General features: G+C 49.3%; 1 protein-coding gene across 6 annotated transcripts in view; it reads right to left on the bottom strand.

Annotated features, from left to right (window-relative positions):
* The window catches only part of Smurf1 (SMAD specific E3 ubiquitin protein ligase 1), a 91,557-nt gene that overhangs the window by 30,731 nt on the left and 39,881 nt on the right, over positions 1–20,945 (bottom strand). The window lies entirely within an intron of this gene.

Here is a 20,945-nt window from a genome sequence, read left to right as displayed (position 1 = left end):
TCTAAAAGGAAGAAAGAAAGAAAAAAAAAAAAAGAACTACACGGCTTGAACCTCATATGTAGGTGGCCTTGCCACCCCAGGGAGGTGGGCTTCTCTGAAGTAGGAGGCTTCTGTCCTTAGAATGGTCTAGCTGGGCACCAGCTACAGCACACACTCACAGACAGGGGCCTGTGAAAAAGAAGCAAAAGAAAAAAAAAGAAAAAAGAAAAGAAAACAGTGCTGAAAACCACCATTGCAAAGCTTACAACCTGTTACTGAGGTTGTTAGAGAACACGGATGTGCCTTAGCTGTGAGAAGAGAGTGTGGGGTGCAGGCGCCATCAGCGTCATCCCAGTCCCACACTAGTCAGTCACTCATGCCTGTAATCCCAAACATGCAAGAGGTGGAGGCAGGAGGATTCTGAGTTCCAGGCCTGCGAGGCTATATGGTGAGCCCCTGGGTCACAAGTCTAAAAATAAATTGTCTTTCAGTGTCAGGGGCCATAAGAACAGAAGTGCTGCCCAACGCAGGATGGGGCTCTTGTGTTTAAGGCCACTGTCCTGAAGCCACTGACCTATAAACTCTCATACAGACTCAGGAAATCCCCAAACGTGTGGGTTTAAGTGGCAAAAATGAGAGCTGGAGAGATGGCTCAGTGACAAAGCGCACATAATGGTCCTCTGACCTGAGTTTGGTTGTTAGCACGACGACTACATAGCGTACTGTAAAGCTGGCCAGCTCCAGGAATCCAACACCGCCAGGAGCCTCCACGAACGTGTGCACTCCTCTGTGCGCGCACAATTAAATACAAATGGTTTCGTTTGGTTGGTTTTTGGTTTTGGTTTTTTGAAACAGGGTCTCTGGGCAGCTCTGGCTGTCCAGGAACTCTCTGTAGACCAGGCTAGCCTCAAACTCAAGAGATCTATCTGCCTGCCTCTGCCTCCTGAGTGCTGGGATTAAAGTTGTGTTACACCACCACCCGGCAATACTCTCAACAACAACAACAACAACAGCAGCAACAACAACAACCACCGCCACCCCCCACACACAAAAAACATGTTTTTTTAAAAGAGGAAAAGTGAGTTAACAAACAAATATATACACACTCGTGTGGCAGCCTACATCTGAACAGCCTAAACAGGGATCATCAAACTGCAGCACAGGGCAGAGCTGACCTACTGCTTGAGCAGCCTACCAAACAAAGCGCTTCCCCCCGGCCCTCAGCAACTTCCCACGCGAGCACGAACAATCAATCCAGTAAGTGGAAAACACTCGTGTTCTTCTTGCGTCCTGTCACAGAGGACAGGGACACCTGTGAACCAGGGCCATGGGGTGCAGAGCTGTGCTTAGTGGCCCCAGTCCCGCAAAGTGAGGCGAGGCTGCTGTAGCAAGACTGTGGGCTCTGTGTGGGGGCCCAAGGTGTCTGCCCTCGCCTGTCCCCAAACTCCACCCACTGATGCCACCTGTGAACACCTACGTCACTTAATCACTCTGCTACTTTTGGGCTTAGGAGATGACTCAGTAAAAGATGCCTGCCAGCAAACCTGACAACCTGAATTCAAACCCCGGGCCCTACAGGATGGAAGACGACTAACTTCCGTAAGCTGTTCTCTGACGCACGCACGCACGCAGGCACGCACGCACGCACGCACGCACGCACACTAAAATGTACTTCAAGTTTTGTTGTTTAAGTACACTGTAGCTGTCTTCAGACACCAGAAGAGGGCATCAGATCCCATTACAGATGGTTGTGAGCCACCATGTGGTTGCTGGGAATTGAACTCAGGACCTCTGGAAGAGCAGTCAGTGCTCTAACCACTGAGCCATCTCTCCAGCCCTGGTTTATTTATTTATTTATTTTTGTAAATAAAGCACTCCTACTCACTCCCATAGGATGTGGCAGTGCAAGCCCAGGGCGGGTTCCTTTTCTAACTTCATGGGTTAAATAAAGAGTCTGACTCAGGGGCTGCCTGTTGGTTTCTCCCCTTGTACCAGGAAGCCAATCTCATAGGACCCAGAAACTCACTCCACTTCACCACCAGGTACCACTGCTCTCCTCTGGCTGAAACCTGCTACTATGTAACCACTAGACATTCACCTGCACAGGAAAGAAAGCTGGAACTTCTTTCTTCACTGTTCTGTCACCATGGCCTGGAGTGATACTTGCTACACAGAGGGACTTAGAGGAGGTCGCTTGACAGACCAGGCCAGGCAATACCTAGCATAGCTCCTGGTAACTGCCTTCCCAGCCACCAAACAGACGGGCAAGAGGGCAGAGAATGTCTTCTGAGCACAGTGCAGGGCCTAGCACAAACCAGTGATCAATAAATGTTGAGCCTCCACAATAATGCGTCTGGATCCCACGACCACTTCCCAGAGTTCAAAGCATGGTGGCCCTGCAAGCTGCCATCCAACAAAGTTCCTTCTCAGAGTAAGCTGCCATTTCTTAAGGTACCATTAGTGACAAGAGTCTGCCAGTAGCAGCACAATGTTCTATAGGTTCAAACCATTACAAGGAGAGGACAGAAAGTACACAACAAAAAGGATGCAATAAAATTCCAAGGACGTATAGAATTAAGAATGTCTCAAGAGCCGTTTTACACCTTAAGGGATGTTCTCTAAGGATGTATTTGTTAGAATGCTGAATTCTAAGAAACTCATAATTGAGCTACGTGGTTTCTAAACTTTACTTTTTGCAAGGCCTTGAGCATAGCAGACAAGCCTTCTACCACTGAACCATACCCTAGACCCTCACTGGGGGATTCTTTTTTTTTTTTTTCTTCTTTTTTTTCGGAGCTGGGGACCAAACCCAGGGCCTCAAGCAAGCACTCTACCACTGAGCTAAATCCCCAACCCCTCACTGAGGGATTCTAGGCAGAGGCTCTACCACTGAGCCACGCCCCCAGCCCCTCACTGGGGGATTCTAGGTAGGGGCTCTACCACTGAGCCACACCCCCAGCCCCTCACTGGGGGATTCTAGGCAGGGGCTCTACCACTGAGCCACGCCCCAGCCCCTCACTGGGGGATTCTAGGCAGGGGCTCTACCACTGAGCCACGCCCCCAGCCCCTCACTGGGGGATTCTAGGCAGGGGCTCTACCACTGAGCCACGCCCCCAGCCTCTTCCTAGGGATCCTAGGAAGGCACATTGTTGCTGAGCTGTGCACCAACCCCTCAATGTTGCTTTTTTTTTTTTTTTTTGGTTCTTTTTTTCGGAGCTGGGGACTGAACCCAGGGCCTTGCGCTTCCTAGGCAAGCGCTCTACCACTGAGCTAAATCCCCAACCCCTCAATGTTGCTTTTTAATCCTCTGGATCAGTCCCCTGAAACAGGGTAGCTCCTTTCTGGGAAGAGAAGTTGGCCTCACAGGACACAATTTGCAGGGCTCCTGTTTCTCTTTCATTTCTTCTCAACTATTGCTTGCTGTACTTTAGCTTTGGAGGAAAAGATATCAGTCTCACTTAGAGCCTGTCTCAATAGAACAATTCCCATCCTTGGTGTTTGAGTGGGAATGTGAGAATGGCCCCACAGGCTCATATGGCTGAGTACTTGCTCTATAGCTGGTTGGAGTGTTTGGAAAGATTAGGAGGTGTGCCACGGGGATGCACTTTGGGGTTTCCACAGTTAGCGCTCCTCCCTCTGCCTACCACATGTCTGTGGGCCTGTGAAGCTCCCAGTTCCTTCTCCAGCACCACACACACCTCCCTGCTACCATGCTCCCACCAAGATGGACTCCAACCCCAGACCATGAGCCCTAAACACTTGCTTTTTGTGAGTTGCCTTGGACATGGTTATTTTATCATAGCAATAAAAAAAAAATTACTAAAACACTATTCCAGGTCCTGTCTCTCTCCCGTTGATTTTCAACAAGGTGGTTCTCAATTGTGGTCAACAAAACCAGAACATTTATAGGTAAAAACACACCTCCTTGCCTTAGCTTAAAGAAAGATTTGGTTTACATTAACTGAATAGTATAACCCAGAAGTATTCAGAGGTCAGTGGCTATTGGATACTGGCTCCACAAACGTGTTTACTTCTCTTGTCCAATGTCAGTAATTCAAATGTCACATGTAGGTCCACACTCACGATTCCCAAGGACATGTCTCCAATCATTAATGGTCTCCCTTCTCCTAAGAAGCTCAGGGTCTTTCTACAACCAAGAGCTTATGAACGGTTTATAAAGTGGATGCTTCCAACACCGCTCTAGGAAACAGACTGTTACTCCAACAACCATCTGACCCATCCGTGCCCTCGCCAGAAGCACGCAATGAACTCTGTCAATGGAATGCGCTGGGCTGTTGGCACATCCTGTTATGTGAGAATTTAAAAATACGATCTACTTCCCTTCGGTGAAGCCAGTCGCAGTAGGTAACGTGAGCGAGCTGCTCCCAGGGTAAGCAGGCACTGCCCGTGTAACATGTCCATCCTAGTTACTACTCTATAGGCATTCAAATGATCACAGAAAACTGAGGCTTAACCAAGCAAACCCCAGGCTGGGGATGCATCTGCTGGAATGCTTGCCCAGCCCGAAGGCCCCTGGTGGTCCATCCTGGCATCACATAAGCCAGGTGTGGTGGTACGAGCCTGAAATGACAGCACTTGAGAGGGGCAGGCCAAAGGAGGGGCAGGCCGAAGGGTCAGAAGTTCAAGGTCAGGTGTATGCAGAGAGTTGGAAGCTAGCCTAGGCTATGAGACCTTGGTGGGGGAGAGAGAAGAAGAGGGACGAGTGGGCCCTCCTAAACAGCTTAATATTAAAGCCAGTCAGAAAGAGCTGTGTGTGCTGCGCAGAAATGTATTTTTCCATTTAACCAGCGCATTACTGGCTGTGGACCACACACCAAGGTTTGATGGGAGCTCTGAGGACAGTGGCCCCGAAAAAAACAAAGGCTACTTGTCTTCGCCAGACCCCAAGGGCTTGACCTGAACTTAAGATCACTCTGGGGTGTTTTGTTTTTTACTTTTTACAACTGCTTAAAACTGACTTCTCAGGACTGGGCTGGCCTCGTAAGGTTGTACAGTATAAAACAGACTCTTCCAGAAGAGCAAAGAGCTTTAAACCCCAGCTGTCCCTCAAGAGGCAAAATGGGTCTCATCAGGACCCTAGAAGAGAAACCAATGAATTAGTCCCATCCCCTGGAAGGGGCCTGTGTTATGGGAGGTGGGGGGAGTCTCTCTTGAATCCAAACCTCCTGACCTCACTCTTGGTTTGGTTTGGTTTTATTGAAACAATGTCTCACTATTTAGCCCAGGCTAGCCCCTAGCCTCCAGAGCGCCAGGACAACAGGCTGAGCCACCACACCTGGCTTCTGACGACTGCTCATTCGCCTAAGCTGTGGCTTTCTTTTGACGCAGCTGCTGAGAATAAAGGGGAAGCTGTGATTTCACAAATAAAAGCTGAGTAAATTAGTCTCTAATTCCATCACCACTAGACAGAAAAACAAACGGGGGTGGGGGTGGGGGACAGTAGTAAATAGTAGCAAGAAACATCGCTGTCAGAATTCTCTCTTGGCTGCTGTCCCATCTCACCAGCCCAAGTATTACATTAATAAATTCGCAAGTAGAAGGCTGAGGACTGCATCTGGAGAGGGCCAGGCTCGAGGAGGTGATAAGCCATGGAAACCCACACACGCCTCAGAAACCTCAAAGTCCGCCATCCTCTAGATCAAGTTCCTCTACCCTGCCTTTCCTGCATAGTACTCAGGGCTATCTCGCACACTGTCTAATTGTTTAGCTAGCCATCATTCACAGCATGGCAGAAGTCAGGTAGATACAGCAGAGCAGACAGAGAACAGCAGCTCCGAGATCGAGACCACACTCAAGAAGACCCAGCAGAGCGGTTGACTGGTCAATACTCATCATCTGGGGCCACGGCTCCTGAGCACCTGCACTCCATCCCCAAGACCCACAAGGTGACAGAAGAAACCCCACTCCTGCCTGCTGTTCTCTAACATCCATAAGCACACTGTGGCATGAGCATCCCCACCCCCCACCGCCCGCCCCCCATAAGTGAATGCATGAAAAAAAGTCTTTAGTCAATCTGCTGCATGAGTGAAAGCCACACCAGGTCACTGAAGTCCACTGCTGCATGAAACAGTGAGTTCTCAGACCGAGGCCATGTGTCGCATTAAAATGTTCACATCACTGCTGCCAAAGGCAGAGTGACAAGATCCTTCAACTCCTTTGGGCTGATCATGGGCCATCAATTCCCCCCATGGTATGTGATCACTGGAGGTATGCTCACAGTAGTAGAGGGTCATAGCTCAGCAAATGAGAGACAAGGCCTGGGAGCCTCTGAGATACATCTCGGTGCACAAAGCATAAAAAAAGGAGCCAGGCAGAGCAGAAAACGTTTGTAAGCCCAGCTACTGCGGAAACTGAGTTGGGAGGTCCACTTAGGCACAGGAGATAGGGCCAGCAACACAACAAGACAATCTCTCAAAAACAGAGATCAATGAGCTGAAAAGAGGGCTCGGCAGTTAGAACACCCACAGCTCCTCCAGAGAGTACCTGGGTTCAACAATTCCCTATACCCTCTCCTGCCCTCTGTAGGTCATGTGTGGAGGCCAAATACTCATACATGTAAAACAATAACATTTTAAAAATTTGTTTTAAAGGGAGATTACCCTATACTGGTAGAATCATGCTAAAGGGCTGAGATGTTAACAGCTCATAGCCTAGAATATTCTACACAATGAAACAAGATACCAAGACAGAACCATACTGACCATGAGACAGTCAACTGCTATGACTAAATGAGGCCGTAAAGCAGTGACCGGGAAAGAAGACATCCTGGGGTACATAGGTACCCCACATCGATGAGACTGGCTCCACCCTCAGGGCACTGCCTGCCTTCAAAGCAAGGCCACCAGTGGAAGGAGCAGAACAGAGTGCCTTCCTAGTGGGAGGAGTCAGCACAACTATAGCCAGGGGCCACAGCCAGGGCCAGGCTGTTGCGTCCCATTGCTAGTGTGTCCCATTGCTAGTGCATCGTGTGACAGCAGTTGACAATGGTGCTCCGGGGTCTGCCTCCTCCAGAGCCTAAGAGAGAAAGATATCCAACAAATTCCAGCTGAGGTAAATCTACAAACATCCAGCTAGTTCCTGTAGACACTGCCCAGGCTTGCAAACGAAAGGTGGAGAGGCTGTCCCCATAGAGGGGCCAAGGAATGAAGAACAGCACTCTCCTAAACTAGGGGGACCTGAGGAGCCCAGCCAACAGTGACAGAGAGCCTGCCCGGGTTCATGGGAACTGGGGAAGCTCCCAGACGTGTGGAAGGAGCTTGGTTATCTTCCTAGTAACTTGGAAACACTAAAATCATCCTTTAAAAGTCAATTTGTTGAGTAAAACAAACAAACAAACAAGAAAGGATAAAAACCAAACAGGTTGTATGATGTGCGCCTGCTCTGGAGGACAAACCGCTCCTCTGAGATGACAAACACACACTGGAGGACACGGTGGCAGTGCGATCCATAGCACCGTGTAAATCTGGCAATGGAGTTCAGCATGACTCTGGATGAAGGAGGATTACAAGTTCAAGATCATCCTTGGTGATGTGATTTTATGTCTAGCCTGGGCTATGAGAAACACTGCATCAAGAAAAGGGGGATGGGGGAGAGAGTGTGCTGGAGAGATGGCTCAGTGGTTAAAGGCATCTGCCACTAACCCCGATGACCTGAGACCTCTACAAGCACACAACAGCAAGTTCCTGAGTATGGGGACAGACACAGCAAAGTTTTGGTGGCTGTGGTGGCACACTCCTTTAATCCCAGTGCTCAGTCAGGAGGCAGAGGCTGCTGGCTCTTTGCACACTGTAGACCAGCCTGGTCTACATAGTGAGTTCTAGGCCAGCTAGGGCTACAGAGTGAGACCTTGTCTCAAAAACCCACATCTGGACACAAGGGCACATACCTGTGATCCCAGGAGAAGTAAAAGATTGGCAGGTCAAGGTGAGCCTTGGCCATGCAGCAGATTCAAGGACCAAATGAACTCCATGGAGTTGTTTGTAAAAGGTTAAGAGTAATATTAAGTAACATGGCACAGTTTCCTTTGTTTCAGGCTATAACTTTCAAATTTCCTTCACAATGACTATATGAAAAACATGCATGAGGAAAATCTTATTTTTCAAACATCGGTGACTTTGTAGAAGAGGGGAGGGCCAGGAGCTGGTGCCCGCTTCTTGGCCAGTGCACGGTACGGTGCCAGCTCACCCTCTGTAGCCTCTGCTCGCTTCTTAACATGCCATTTAAGAGCCTTGCCATCAGCCAGCCAGCTCAAAAGGCTGCCATGGCACCGCTCCAAGTCGCTGCATAAATACATCAGAAGGGCACAAGGCAACTGAAGGAGATGAGGTTCAATTCAGCAAAAAAGACAGCGCACAAGACTGTCCTCAATACAGACTCTTTCAAAAACTGATTCACAGAACGGTTTGCAGAGGCCCTGAGGATGTCCATTTGCTCGGTCTGTTAACTGCTCCTTTTTTTCTTCATTTAAATAGGCTGGCAATGTGTTACACACAGCCCTGGTTCAACCCCAGCACCAAGAGAGCACAGTGAGGTTGTGGCCATGCTGGCATCCCAAGTTCCCACTTCCTACTGAGTTGGGGCTCAGATGAGAGGAGGAGGTTGACAGGCTGCCCGCAGGCTGCTGTCCGGTCCATCCCTGCCGGTGGTCCATGCCTGCCGCCTCCTCACTGTGTAATAAAGGCAGCAGGATGGAGATTCCTCCACACATTCCCAGAGCTCTACTCATGGGCAGCATTCCTAGCATGCCGAATGGGTACGTGGGCAGGAGAGGTCCCAGGAGGGGTGGTGGGGGACACAGGACAGAGTCCAGGGTGACTGAAGGACAGTGCATCAAGCAAACCTCTCTGGATCACACCCTGCCTCCTCCTGCCTCTCATGTACTTGCCTGAGGCAGGAGAGCCCAGCTGTAGAACTCGGAACTGCCAAACGCTCCCACGGCAGTCACGGCATACAAGAAAAACACTGACTCCATCAGCTACCAGCAACCCGCACAGCGCAAGAGTTTTTAAAGTTTTAGATCAGCTCTTGGATTAAAAAAAGAAAGGCACTGTGGGACTGAGAGCTGTAGAAACAATCAGAAAATCCTACCTCAAACTGCAGTGGTAAATTTCATCTGTGAGAAACCAGCAAGGGAGCTGGCAGGTGGCTCAACGGTCAGTGTCTGTCACTTAACAGTCTGGACCAGAGCTCAGATCTCCAGGACTGACAGCCATGTGTGGTGGTCATGGCAGGCAGCCTGTAACTCCTACCTCTGATGGTGAGGCACAGGGATCCGTAGATCAAACTGGCTACGTTAGAGGAGCTCTGGCCGTGATTCACAGACTCGGTGAATAAGGCAGGAGAGAGAGAGGTTAATTCCAGACATCAGCGTTGGGCCTCCCCATGCCTGTGCACACATATGGATGGACACACTCAGACACTCAAGCAGACATATGCAAAAACACACCTACACACATGAGGGGGGAGGGAACAAAACCAAGCAAGGCTGCGGGGGAAGGGCAGGAAGAGGGGTGATATAAGCTTACAATACCAGCACCTCGGAGGACGAGACAGGAGAACCGAGAGTTTAAAGCCAGCCTGGGCTAAATAATAAGACACTGTCTCAAATAACCAAACTAAAGCAAACAAAAAGACTGTAAACAAATGATAAAGCCGACAAACAATCCACATAAGAAAGAGACAGACAGACAGACAGACAGACAGACAGACAGACAGACAGACTGACGGACTGACGGACTGACTGACTACAGACCAGGTCCTGGTGTAAAGGGCTAGGCTAGGCAAGTGTGGCAGCATGCTCCTTTATCTCAGAACCCAGGAGACCTTTATAGGACTGTGTTCGAGGCCAGCCTGGTCTACACAGTGAGTTTCAGGACAGCCTGGGCTACAGCTATCCTACATAAAAACCAAAAGCAAGATAGGGGCTGGCAGGCAGCTCAGTGCGAAGATAAGCACCACAAAGCCTGGTGTTGTGCCGGGAGCTCAGTACCTGCATGCTGTCCTCCAACACCACAGCCGGGACGTGGCACGTGCGCACACTTGTCCAGAAACCGCGAAGAATAAAAGCCAAAGAAGAACTCAAACAACACAACTTCGAGGGGGCAGGCTGGGGGCAGGCTGGGAAAGGACAGTGGGAGCCAAGGGAAGTGGGAAGGCTCCTCTGGGGTGAGGGTAACTCTAACTGTGGTGGTGGTTTTAGGATATACTAAAGCCACTGGCTAGTATACTAAAAAGTGACATATTGTGGCATTTAGTATTTATAGCTCAATTAAAATGCTACTAACCCAGAATAGCCAGTACCTTGAGTACTGAGGTTAAGTCAACATGCTGTGCTGTGCATTTATTTCCTTCCGTGGGACTTTGTAAGGCCATTGTGAAAGACACTGTTACAACAGCAAAGGTTTACTCTGGGACTTTTTAGTTTCTCAGGCCAAGTCTTGCTTGGTCCCTAGCATGTCTCCAGGGACTAGGATCAGACTAGGACAGTGAGGGAAAGCAGACAGATGGACACACAGAAAAGCTGGGATCGGGTGGACTAGGCCCTCTGGCGGAGAAGGCTCAGTACCCTGGAAGTCCAGCTTGTATAGCTGGACGGACAAGAGACGGGCTTGTGGTGAATAGCTGGACAAGGAGGAGGTGTATTTCAGCTACATAAGGAGGCTGGTTCTGAATGTACAGCTCAACAGGAACAGGTTTGGCTGATCTCAGTGGGAGCCTCTCTGCAGGGGAGTAGCCTTCATGCAGGAAACACCCAGGAGCAGAAGGCTGTGGTAGACATTTTCTGATCACTCTCTCAACAGCCACACATGGACCAGAGGGAAGACTGCCATTTTCCCACAGTCTGAGGCTAGGGTCCTTGACATGTTCATGCCTGTGTCAATAGCACCCACTTATTCCGGTCTTCACATACTCGGGGGCTTTCTCTGATCCCCAGAGTCTCAGGGACCCAGCTTGGCAACAAACTCTTTTTTTTTTTTTTTTTTTTGATTCTTTTTTTTCCAGAGCTGGGGACCGAACCCAGGGCCTTGCGCTTCCTAGGTAAGCACTCTACCACTGAGCTAAATCCCCAGCCCCGGCAACAAACTCTTATGTACCTAAGAGGATCTTGAACTTGCGTTCTCCTGCCTCCACTCTTGAGTGTTGGGATTACAGGCAAGACCCACCTTGCTAGACTCTACTCGGAAACAGTCATTTCTGTTGAATGTCTATTATCAAGATTTAAAGTAACTGGCCAGGGCATTTAAGCACCGGAAGAGGATAGCAAGCCTCCACTGATTGCTTTTGCCAATTATTAAACAGAATGTTGATCAAGTAACACTTCAGACTGACAGACAAACAGCCTGCCCACTAAGGAAACCAATTCCAGTCCTGGACAATGCTTCACAGCATCTCTGCTACCTTCACTGAAGTCTTCAACACTAGCAAAAGCCTCCACAGTTCCCAAGATTCCCTGCTGCCCACAAACTGGTTCCCTTAGATCAGGGACAAGACCCTCAGTGGCACTCCTGACCTCTGGAGCCAACTGTGATTTTTTTTCCCCGATAAAGGCACACATCTGCACATGCATACACAGGAGCACACGTTCAAGGGTCAGAAAAGAATCGTGAGTGTGAGTCCCAGGGCCATCCACCTACTGTCTGAAACAGTGTCCACCAGGCTGGGGCTTTGCCCCCTCGGCCAGCCTCCCACCTCCTAGCACGGGGTTGCAAGTGCTGCCATATCTGGCTTTTTACATCCATCCTGGGGATTCAAACTTGGGATCTTCATGAGCGCCTTCCAAACTCGGCCACTCCCCAAGCCAGGGACCCTGACTTTCTCAGTTTCAGGATCACACAATTGAGGGGAGGAATGGGGAGCAGAAACCATTCATGTGCCCAACATGTGAGAGGGCAAAAATCAAACGTGGCAAGTCCGTTGTAGGATATCGCTCAGCTGCAGAAAGGGCTCTGCCATGTGTGTGGTGGACTGCTAGAATCCTGACGCTCGGAAGACTCAGCAGAAGGATCAGTCCAGGCTCAAGATCCCATCTCCAAAAATAAAAACAAATAAACCAAAACCAAACAACAGCACGGGAGGGAGACCGCATGACGAATGAATACAAAATCGCAGGTTCACCTTCGGCAGACTGCACAGACTCTGAAACGCCAGGAGCAGTCAATGCACATGCATAATTCACTCGTAGGAAATATCCCGAACAGGACAAGCAAAAACTACGGACACGTGGAGCAGACTAGTGTCTGCCAGTAGTTCCTCATGAAGAACAGGAAAGGGCTCTGCAGATATTTAAAAACCTGAATTAGGGGCTGACGCGATGGTTGAGGTTAAGAGCACATACTGCTCTTGCAGAGGACCTGGGTTCAGGTTCCAGCTCCCACAATGGGCAGCTCACTACTGCCTAGAACTCCAACTCCAGAGGTCCTACCTCCCTGGGCACATGGCCACATGGCCACATATACATTAACAACTAAAAAGTAAAAATCAGGGGCTGGGGATTTAGCTCAGTGGTAGAGCGCTTACCTAGGAAGCGCAAGGCCCTGGGTTCGGTCCCCAGCTCCGAAAAAAAGAACCAAAAAAAAAAAAAAAAAAAAAAAAAGTAAAAAGCAAAAGACTCCTGTAAAACTACTGAAGTGTATGGTCCGACTATATTTTGGTAAAACTTCAGACAGGGGGCTGGGGCCACAGCATGAACAAAATCCTGGGTCCCCTCCCCGGCAGACCATAAACCAGGCAAGGTAGTGCTTGATTTTATCCCAGCATCCAGGAAGTGGGAGCAAAAGAACCAGGAATTCAAGAATCAGGATTCCAGACCAACCTGGACCTGTCTTAATAAAAAGCCGGGGTTGGGGATTTAGCTCAGTGGTAGAGCGCTTGCCTAGGAAGCATAAGGCCCCGAGTTCAGTCCTCAGCTCCGAAAAAGAGGAAAAAAAAAAAAAAAAAAAAAAAAGAATAAAAAGCCAACACGACAGTGACATGGGAATTACGGTCATAGTGTTTGCTTCCTATGAGGCAAGCCCTTCAGTCTTGGGGCACTGTGCTGATGGGCAGTGCAGATGGCTTTGGCTAGCTGCACAGAACCCCTCACCAGGTCCTCTCAATCCACCACTGTGACAGCTTTCTGTTGGCCTGTCCTCCTTGGCCTCAACTGCGTAGCCCCAGGCAACTCTCCGGTGGGGATCGCCACAACAGCCGCTGGCACCCCTTTGCTCTGATTCATTCAACATGAAATCATGATTTGTTGGATAAGTGAATAAAGCACTCCATTATACAACATCCCAGCTAGGAATAACGCCACCCACAAAACAATGCAAATTTGAAAAATAACAATACTGTAAATCGAGTCTAATCACTCTGTACTCAGCACACACTTCCCACGTGATTACCTTCCCCACAGCTTGCCCTAAGCCGGGGTCATGCACCACTCGTACTGATGTGTGTCAGTGTCTATGCATACTGTGTGAGCACTGCCATGGACATGTGTGCAAACACACTGCTGTGTGCACATATATCCAGGTCCTCCCTCCTCCTCTCTGTCCAGACCTTGTCCCTGGAGTTACCTCAAGCCTCCTGTCCCCTCAGTTGTCCTGTATGGCTCTATAACGTTCCTATGTCTTTATTAGTTCCAAGCAAATTATTTTTTTAAACTCCCTTGATGCAGAATCTGTAGCAGGCAGGGGTCAATCTAAGGTAATGAACAACTTCCCCCTGACAAGTGGGAAGAACTTTCAAAGTGAGTTACAGGCAGAAGACGGGAGTTCAGAGGAGCCTGGTCTGGGCTGTGGCTGAGCCTAGCATACATAAAGCCCACCCAGTATGAACTGCGGGTGACAGTGCCCATCTGCAGTCCCAGCCCTCAGGAGTAGGGAAAGGACAATCAGGAATTCAAGTCTTGATGAGTATGAGATCTGTCTCAAGGCAAAACAAAAAGAGCTGGGTCTGTGTCAGTTTGGGGGTTTGTTTTTGTAGAAGTGAGACTGGCTATTTGCACGGGTGGGTGGATTTGGGACAGGCTTAAAAGGATGTGGTACAACGAAAATCAGACACGGTGGGCGGATCCTGGGACCTGCCTGCCCATTTCTTGCACACTGTAAGGTAGGTGCTGGTTATAGTCTTGAAAGTCTAACTGAGGAGATGTCGCTGTGACCCCAGGGAGAGCTCTTACCCAGCACATGGAATGCCTCAAGCTCAATCCCCAGTAACCCCTCCCAGTAATAAAGTAACAGGACCAAAGATGGCTCAGTGAGAAGAACATGCCACCACTGTTAGCATTCTGCCTAAGCTCCGCCCCACAGTTACCTGGCAACAGCCAGGTGCGCCTGACTCTATAAAGGGGCTGCTTGCCCCCTCCTCGTTCTCTTGTTCTCTCTTGCTCTCTGCTCCTCTCTTGCTCTTGCCTTCCTGCCCCCACTCTCTCCTCATTCCCCTCCCCACTCTCTATGTGCTCATGGCTGGCACACCCCGCCCCTCTCTGCCTCTCTCTGCCCCCACTATCCTCTTAACTCCCCTCCCCATGCCTTGAATAAACGCTATTCTATATTATACCATTGTGTGGCTGGCCCTCAGGGGGAAGGGATGGCTCAGCATGGGCCCACAGAGACAGAGGCATCCCCTCCCCCCATACTTCACCACACCTCCTTAAAACATACCCCCCTCTCTTTATCATTTTATAAACACATCAACCATGGCTGATGCCAACTCTGATCCTCAGAACCCACAAGGCAGGTGAGACCCAACATCCTGAAAGCTGTCCTCTGACCTTCACAAGTACATGCCCCCCCCCAATATAAACATCACAAGTGCACGCCCCCCACCATAATATAAATATAAACTAAAGGTATAGGTGAATAATGTTTTAAAAAACAGATAAGCTACAATTGGGTTTTTGGAGTTTGGTTTTTGGTTTGTTTTTGTTTTTTCTGAAGCCTTTAAAAGTTCTCCAGTCAGGACCAGTCCACAGGAAGTGAAGGGACATACACTTGCTAGCTCCAGCAGGCGAAGCTCAGAGCTTCTCTCTGTTACCAAAGGCGAGCTCTTCTGCAAACCCAGCTATGTAAATTTTTTCTCTTATGGCTGCATGCACACAGCCTTTAGCTGACTTCTACTGACTGAAAACCAAGTAACCACTAGTAAAGTAGGTTGATCCTGGCTGAACAACTCCAAATCCAGCCCTCCCCTTCCCTCCCCTTCCCTCCCCTTCCCTCCCCTTCCCTGTAGCAGAGGGAGGCTGAGGCAGCTTGTTGGAGGGAGAACCCTTGTCTTTCCTGCCACATAAACTGACAACTTCAGACAATCAGCTCCCAGCCCACCACAGGGACAGACAGAAGGGAGAGACCAAGAAAGGGGAACACACATGACCTGGGGGTGGGGTAGGGAGGATGACAACAGACAGATGGACACCAAAACAAACACCCTGCTTTCCATTTTACGAGTAATCTCCCACATCTGAGGTCTCGTTCCCAAGGTTTCCGAGTCAGCTAGTCTGAAACCATTAAATAGAGAGCCGGGAGTGCTGGTTCAGTGCTGTAATCCCAGAACTCAAGAGGCCGAGCCAAGAGGACAGCAGTAGAATCCAGGCCAGCCTGGGTTACAGAGTTAGACTTTCCCTAAAACAAAAAACTAAGTAAGGGTGTATGTGTCTGCTTATGTATGCATTTATCAATGGACCAACAGATGGACAGACAGACAGACAATAGAAAATTCCTTGTTTTGAGAGAGACCAAGCTCACGTAACTTTTTGCAACCACATGAAACTCCAGCTCCAGCTGCCCAGTGCTCTCTTTTGGACCCAGCAGGTACCTGCTCTTACGTGCACATACTTACACATGGATACACAATGTAAACATGCAAAAAGGAACCTTAAAGAAAAAGCAGACAATATCCACTGGCTTGAATGGCTTGGTATTAGGACCTCACTCCAAGTTCAGAACTACCTTTTTGAAGCCTCACACACCCAAAGAGTTGGGGCTACACAGAAGATGGGATGACCCCAATTCACTCCACACAAGCCCCAGCAATACGCAGGACCACTCCAGGAGAGGACCTCTCTGGAATGAGCCAGAGCTGACTGTGACACAGGCTGAATCGCACAGGGAAAGCCCAGCAGCCTCCCGTGTCAGCTGTCCAGCAGACTAAGGACATACATACCAAGGAGCCAGGCAAGCCAGCGAGGACTGGTGGTCTTGGCAATTTTAAGTGCGGGACAGATTCCTTTCCCAGAGATCCGCAGTCAAAGCCACCATTGTCTTTCTTGGCTCCCCAGCTAGGACCCCAGACTAAATTATGGAGTTTTTGTCTTTGCCTCCCAGGACGGATCACTGAACTTAATTGCTGGCCATATGTCACAAATTCTACTGTCCACCCCTGCCCTAAGTGTGTGTGTGTGTGTGTGTGTGTGTGTGTGTGTGTGTGTAAACCCCAAAGTCAACTACGGAAGCCCAGGGCCGGACAGACTCTTTCTCCACTACAGCAGGTCACTAGGCAGGTGAAAGTTTGGAAGCACTAACTCACAAGTCCAAAACCCACACTTCTGCTCTGTATCAGCTATGTGCCCGGAGGAGTTACTCAGGTTCTCCAGACCTCAACCTTCCCACTGCAGCACGAGGAAGCTACTAGCGCTACACTCAGAACCGTTGGGAGGTCGGATGAGGTGTCACTCAGCTGGCCTCCCTACCACAAACAAGCTGTCTTTCCCAGTTGACCTGGTGTCAAGTGTTGCTTTTTTTTCTTTTAAACAGATTCCTGCTTTGTTGGTGTTTTGAACAATCCGCAAACGTGACGATAAAGTGCTGGTAGTGTTTCCAAGCATGGATCCAAGACTGAGCTATCTCTCCAGCCCCCTGACATATATTTCCTCTTTTAGAAAAATGATGGCTATGAGTTGCTCTTAAGAGCAGTAAGGCAGGCAGTAAGCACTCTTGACCACTGGTCCTCCTCCAGCCCTTGGACATATTCCACTAGGGAAGAAAAGGACACATCAGCCAAGCTTGAACTGAGACAAGAAGCCAAGGCTTCAGATGTGGATGACCATACATCACCCTGCTACAGTTAAAGGCTGAGGGCCGTGGAGGTGGCTTGGTGGATGCTTGCCTAGCAGACACAAGGTTCTGTCTGGACCTGGGTTACACATCACAAACCAGAACCAGAAGCAGCGTACATTAAACTAAGCTGTCTGTCAGGCAGCTGGCCGGTAATAGAGGCTGAAGAGAACCAAGCTCGGCGTTCCTCCAGGAACTCGGACTTGGTGCTCACCACTTCACCGTCCTCGGAGGCCCTGTGGACGGCTCTTAAGGACTACAAATGATGAAAGCCAACCCCCTTGCCCATCTCTCTCTGCTTCTGTCAGAACTGTTTCTATTCCCATCAGGTAATGTGTAAGACGCTGGTGACATTCCCTTCCCTGACCTCACATCGCCCATGCGACACAGACGGGAACAAGCAGGACACAGTCAGGAGGCTGCAGACAGAGCATCCACAGTCAGCCTGCAGGGGATGACGGAGAGAAATCAGCCGCACGCTCAGAACACACTGCTCCCTGCCCACTCCTCCAGGAGGTATAAGCAGCTTTGGTGTTCCTGAAACACATTTAGGAAATGTTCCCCCAGAACGAATTATGAATCAATCTAATTAAAAGCTGCCTTAAGCCAGCTCCCACGTCAGAGCCCCTCACCCACTGATGCCACCTTTAGGTACAGAAATCAAGTGAGAACATGAAAGCGGTTACCACCACAGTGATGTGTGCAGCCCTACCTGGGAGGACAGCGCCAGTGTCCACAAAATGCACTAAGCCACTACCTCCACAAGGACAGCAAATCACTCTGAGTGCTGGAGTTTTCTAAAAATGGCACCCAAATCCTAAGCAAATCTGCCATTTCATGCCTACAATTTTCACACAGAAGTTACTGTGCGCCAAGTTAAGTACAGTTCACGCGTATTCTCTGCTCATGTGGGACAGTTCACTTAAGAAACCTGGCCGGAAAAACTGCCCCCACTCTAAAATACATATACTGAATACTTTTCTGTTTCGTTTTTAAAGATTAACTTTTACTATTTCTAGTATTTCTAGTGTCTGTGCGTGTCTGTGTGTGAGTGTGGACACAAGGATTCCAGTGATGGTGGAGTCAAAAGAGGGAGGGCATGGAATCCCTTGCAGCTGGATCTCGGGAGGTGGTAAGCCATCTGACGTGGGTACTGGGAACTGAGAGGTCCTCTGGAAGAGCAGCAAGTGCCCCAGCAGCTGAGGCTTCCTTCCCTGATGCACACGGCAGGAAAAAGCTGCTTAGCCCAGGTGGGATAAGCTAAGGAGCTAAGTCCCAATTATGGACTGATTAAAAATAAATTTGCGGGGTTGGGGATTTAGCTCAGTGGTAGAGCGCTTGCCTAGGAAGCGCAAGGCCCTGGGTTCGGTCCCCAGCTCCGAAAAAAAAAAGAACCAAAAAAAAAAAAAAAAAAAGAGAAACAAGCTTGTACTTTAATGGCCTTTTCAACTAAGTGAATGAGAGTATTTGAATCAATGTGGGAAGTCAAAATCGGGTTAGGGCAATATGTCAATTATAAAAATAAATTTGCTACAACGCAAAATGCAACAGTTCTGGGAGCTGGAGATGCAGCTCACCTGGTAGAGGCCACCTGCCCTGCAGGCGCAGAGCACCAGCGTCTATCCCCCACGCCATCACGGAATGCTGGGTATGAGGCACACCTAGAATCCCAGCACTCAGGGAGTAGAGGCAGAAGGGTTAGAAAATAAAGGTCATTTTCATTACTTGGCCTGGACTATATCAGTTCTCATTTCAAACACACAGAACCCCACAACTGATCATGAACAGCTCAACTGAAATTTATGCACAAAATCAACACATCTATAAGCAACTTAAAGATGGCAGTCACATGAATTCTTCATTTGTTTGTTGTTTCATTTGTATGTTTGTTTGTTTCTGGAACAGGGTTTTTCTGTGTAGCCCTGGCTGTCCTGGAACTCACTTTGCAGACCAGGCTAGCCATGATCTCAGAGATCTGCCTGCCTCTGCCTCCCTAGTGTTGGGATTAAAGGCGTGTACCACCCCCACCCGGCACAGGAGTTGTTCTTAAACTGACTGCTGCCTGACAGTAGGTTTTAAATATTTCAGGGCTGCAAACTCAAGAGTGTTAGAAATTCACTGAGAGCACAACTAAAGCCTCATAAACGGCGCCTTTAAGTCAGGAGTCAACGGGAACAACAGCCTCTTTGCTGCAGAAGGAAAGGCTCCTGTTACGTGGGAATGGTGTTGAACCCTAAACCCAACTCTAAAGGATCAGCTTAATTCCAGAGAATTCCAACAGCTTCCACTCCCTAGTGAGCGTTTAAAGACACTGGTGTGTTTAAGAAGTCAGTTGGACACAAGGCCAAAGGGTCTAAGGAGTGCAAAGTAAGGGCTCACTACATCTTCTGAAATGACCCCATGACGCCCATGTGTGCAGGCTTGATTGGCAGGTGACCGTGATATCATGAATCATTTTCATTCAACTGTGAGCTTTCCCGTGTCTTATGTAGTAGTGAGAGTTCGGTGAAAGTCTCAGGCCTGGACTGGGGGTGAGGTAGCTCCTATCAGGGCTCTCTCACACATACCAAGTCCTAGGTTTGATTCTGAGCACTGAACATGAAAGGAAATGAATGAGTGAATGAGTGAATGAATGTCTTAGGCAAGGAAGAAACAAGCCCTTTCTAACTTGGCTTCAACATGAATCCTATCCTCAGGGCTGGGCCTCAAAGCGGAGCTGAGGGCTCACCAAGCACTGGGCTTCACTTACAGTCAACCATCACTCCAAACACCACACCCATGTATTACTCAGGTGCTGCCAGGGTTTCCACTGTGCAGGGCTGGGCACTTAGCTCAGAAGGTAGAGTGCTAAGTCTGATCCCCAGCACCACGCAAAGCGAGCGTGGTGGTGAGCTTGTATTCCCAGCACTCAGGATGTGGAGACAGGAGACACCAGACATCCATGGCTAAACAGCAAGTTGAAGTTAGACTGGGCTGCATGAGTCCTCATCTCAAGAAACATACTAGGCCCAGATCCACAACAGTGCTGGGGAGACCCCAAGGGTCCATTCTTCAGCACAGCATTAACCTACTGACCAGTGCTTTTAGCTACTAAGGCAGGAAGGAGGTCCCTGGTGAAGTTTTGGTCCCTCTGGATCAACCCTCAAAATGACAGTACCTGGAGTCAATGTTCAGATAGCAGCCTGCCTGGGATTAGGGTTCTGCATGACAGTGGATGGCTTTCAAATACAAATGGCAGGCCTGAACCATGGCAGGAGCACTGACCCAGGTGCCAGCCAGGTGAGCACTAAGAAGCTAACAGTCGGCAGAGGCAGGGCAGAGGCTGTAAAGGCAGTTCACAGCGGGAAGGCAACAGAGGCTGGTTATAATGCAAGTCCGCAGCTGGGCTGGGTCAGCAAGCAGCAGCACTCCTACAGGATCCATTCAAAGGACACTGAGTCTCACTACATAAAACTCAAAAGGGTAGTACTGGAGAGGTGGCTCAGTGGCTTAAGAATACCAGCTGCCTTTCCAAAGGGCCCAGGTTCAATTCTCAGCAACTACATGGTGACTCACGACCTTCTGTAACTCCAGTTCCAGGGCATCCAATACACTCTTCTGACCTCCACGGGCACCGCAAGCACATGGTGCATGGACATGCATGCAGGTAAGATATCTCTTATGAATAACCAAGGCGATCTTCGCTCAGTGAGGAAGAGAAAGGCGGACCGTGTAAATGATAACCATGGAAAGGCTAAACCAGCTACGTTCCTACCCACCAAGTTGACTTCAGGGGAAAGACAATCAGGAGGGATAAGGACGAACACTGCATAGTGACAAGGGGACCGGTTCACCAAAGAATTTCCAAGTCTGTCCACGTTGGTGCCTAAAGTCTCAAAGTACACAAAGCAAAACATGACGGAAGCTCAAGAGAAA

The sequence above is a fragment of the Rattus norvegicus genome, chromosome 12 (genome assembly GCF_036323735.1).
Source record: "Rattus norvegicus strain BN/NHsdMcwi chromosome 12, GRCr8, whole genome shotgun sequence".
NCBI lineage: Eukaryota > Metazoa > Chordata > Mammalia > Rodentia > Muridae > Rattus > Rattus norvegicus.
Note: the sequence above shows the minus strand (reverse complement) of the source record. Positions and strands in the feature narration are given on the sequence as shown.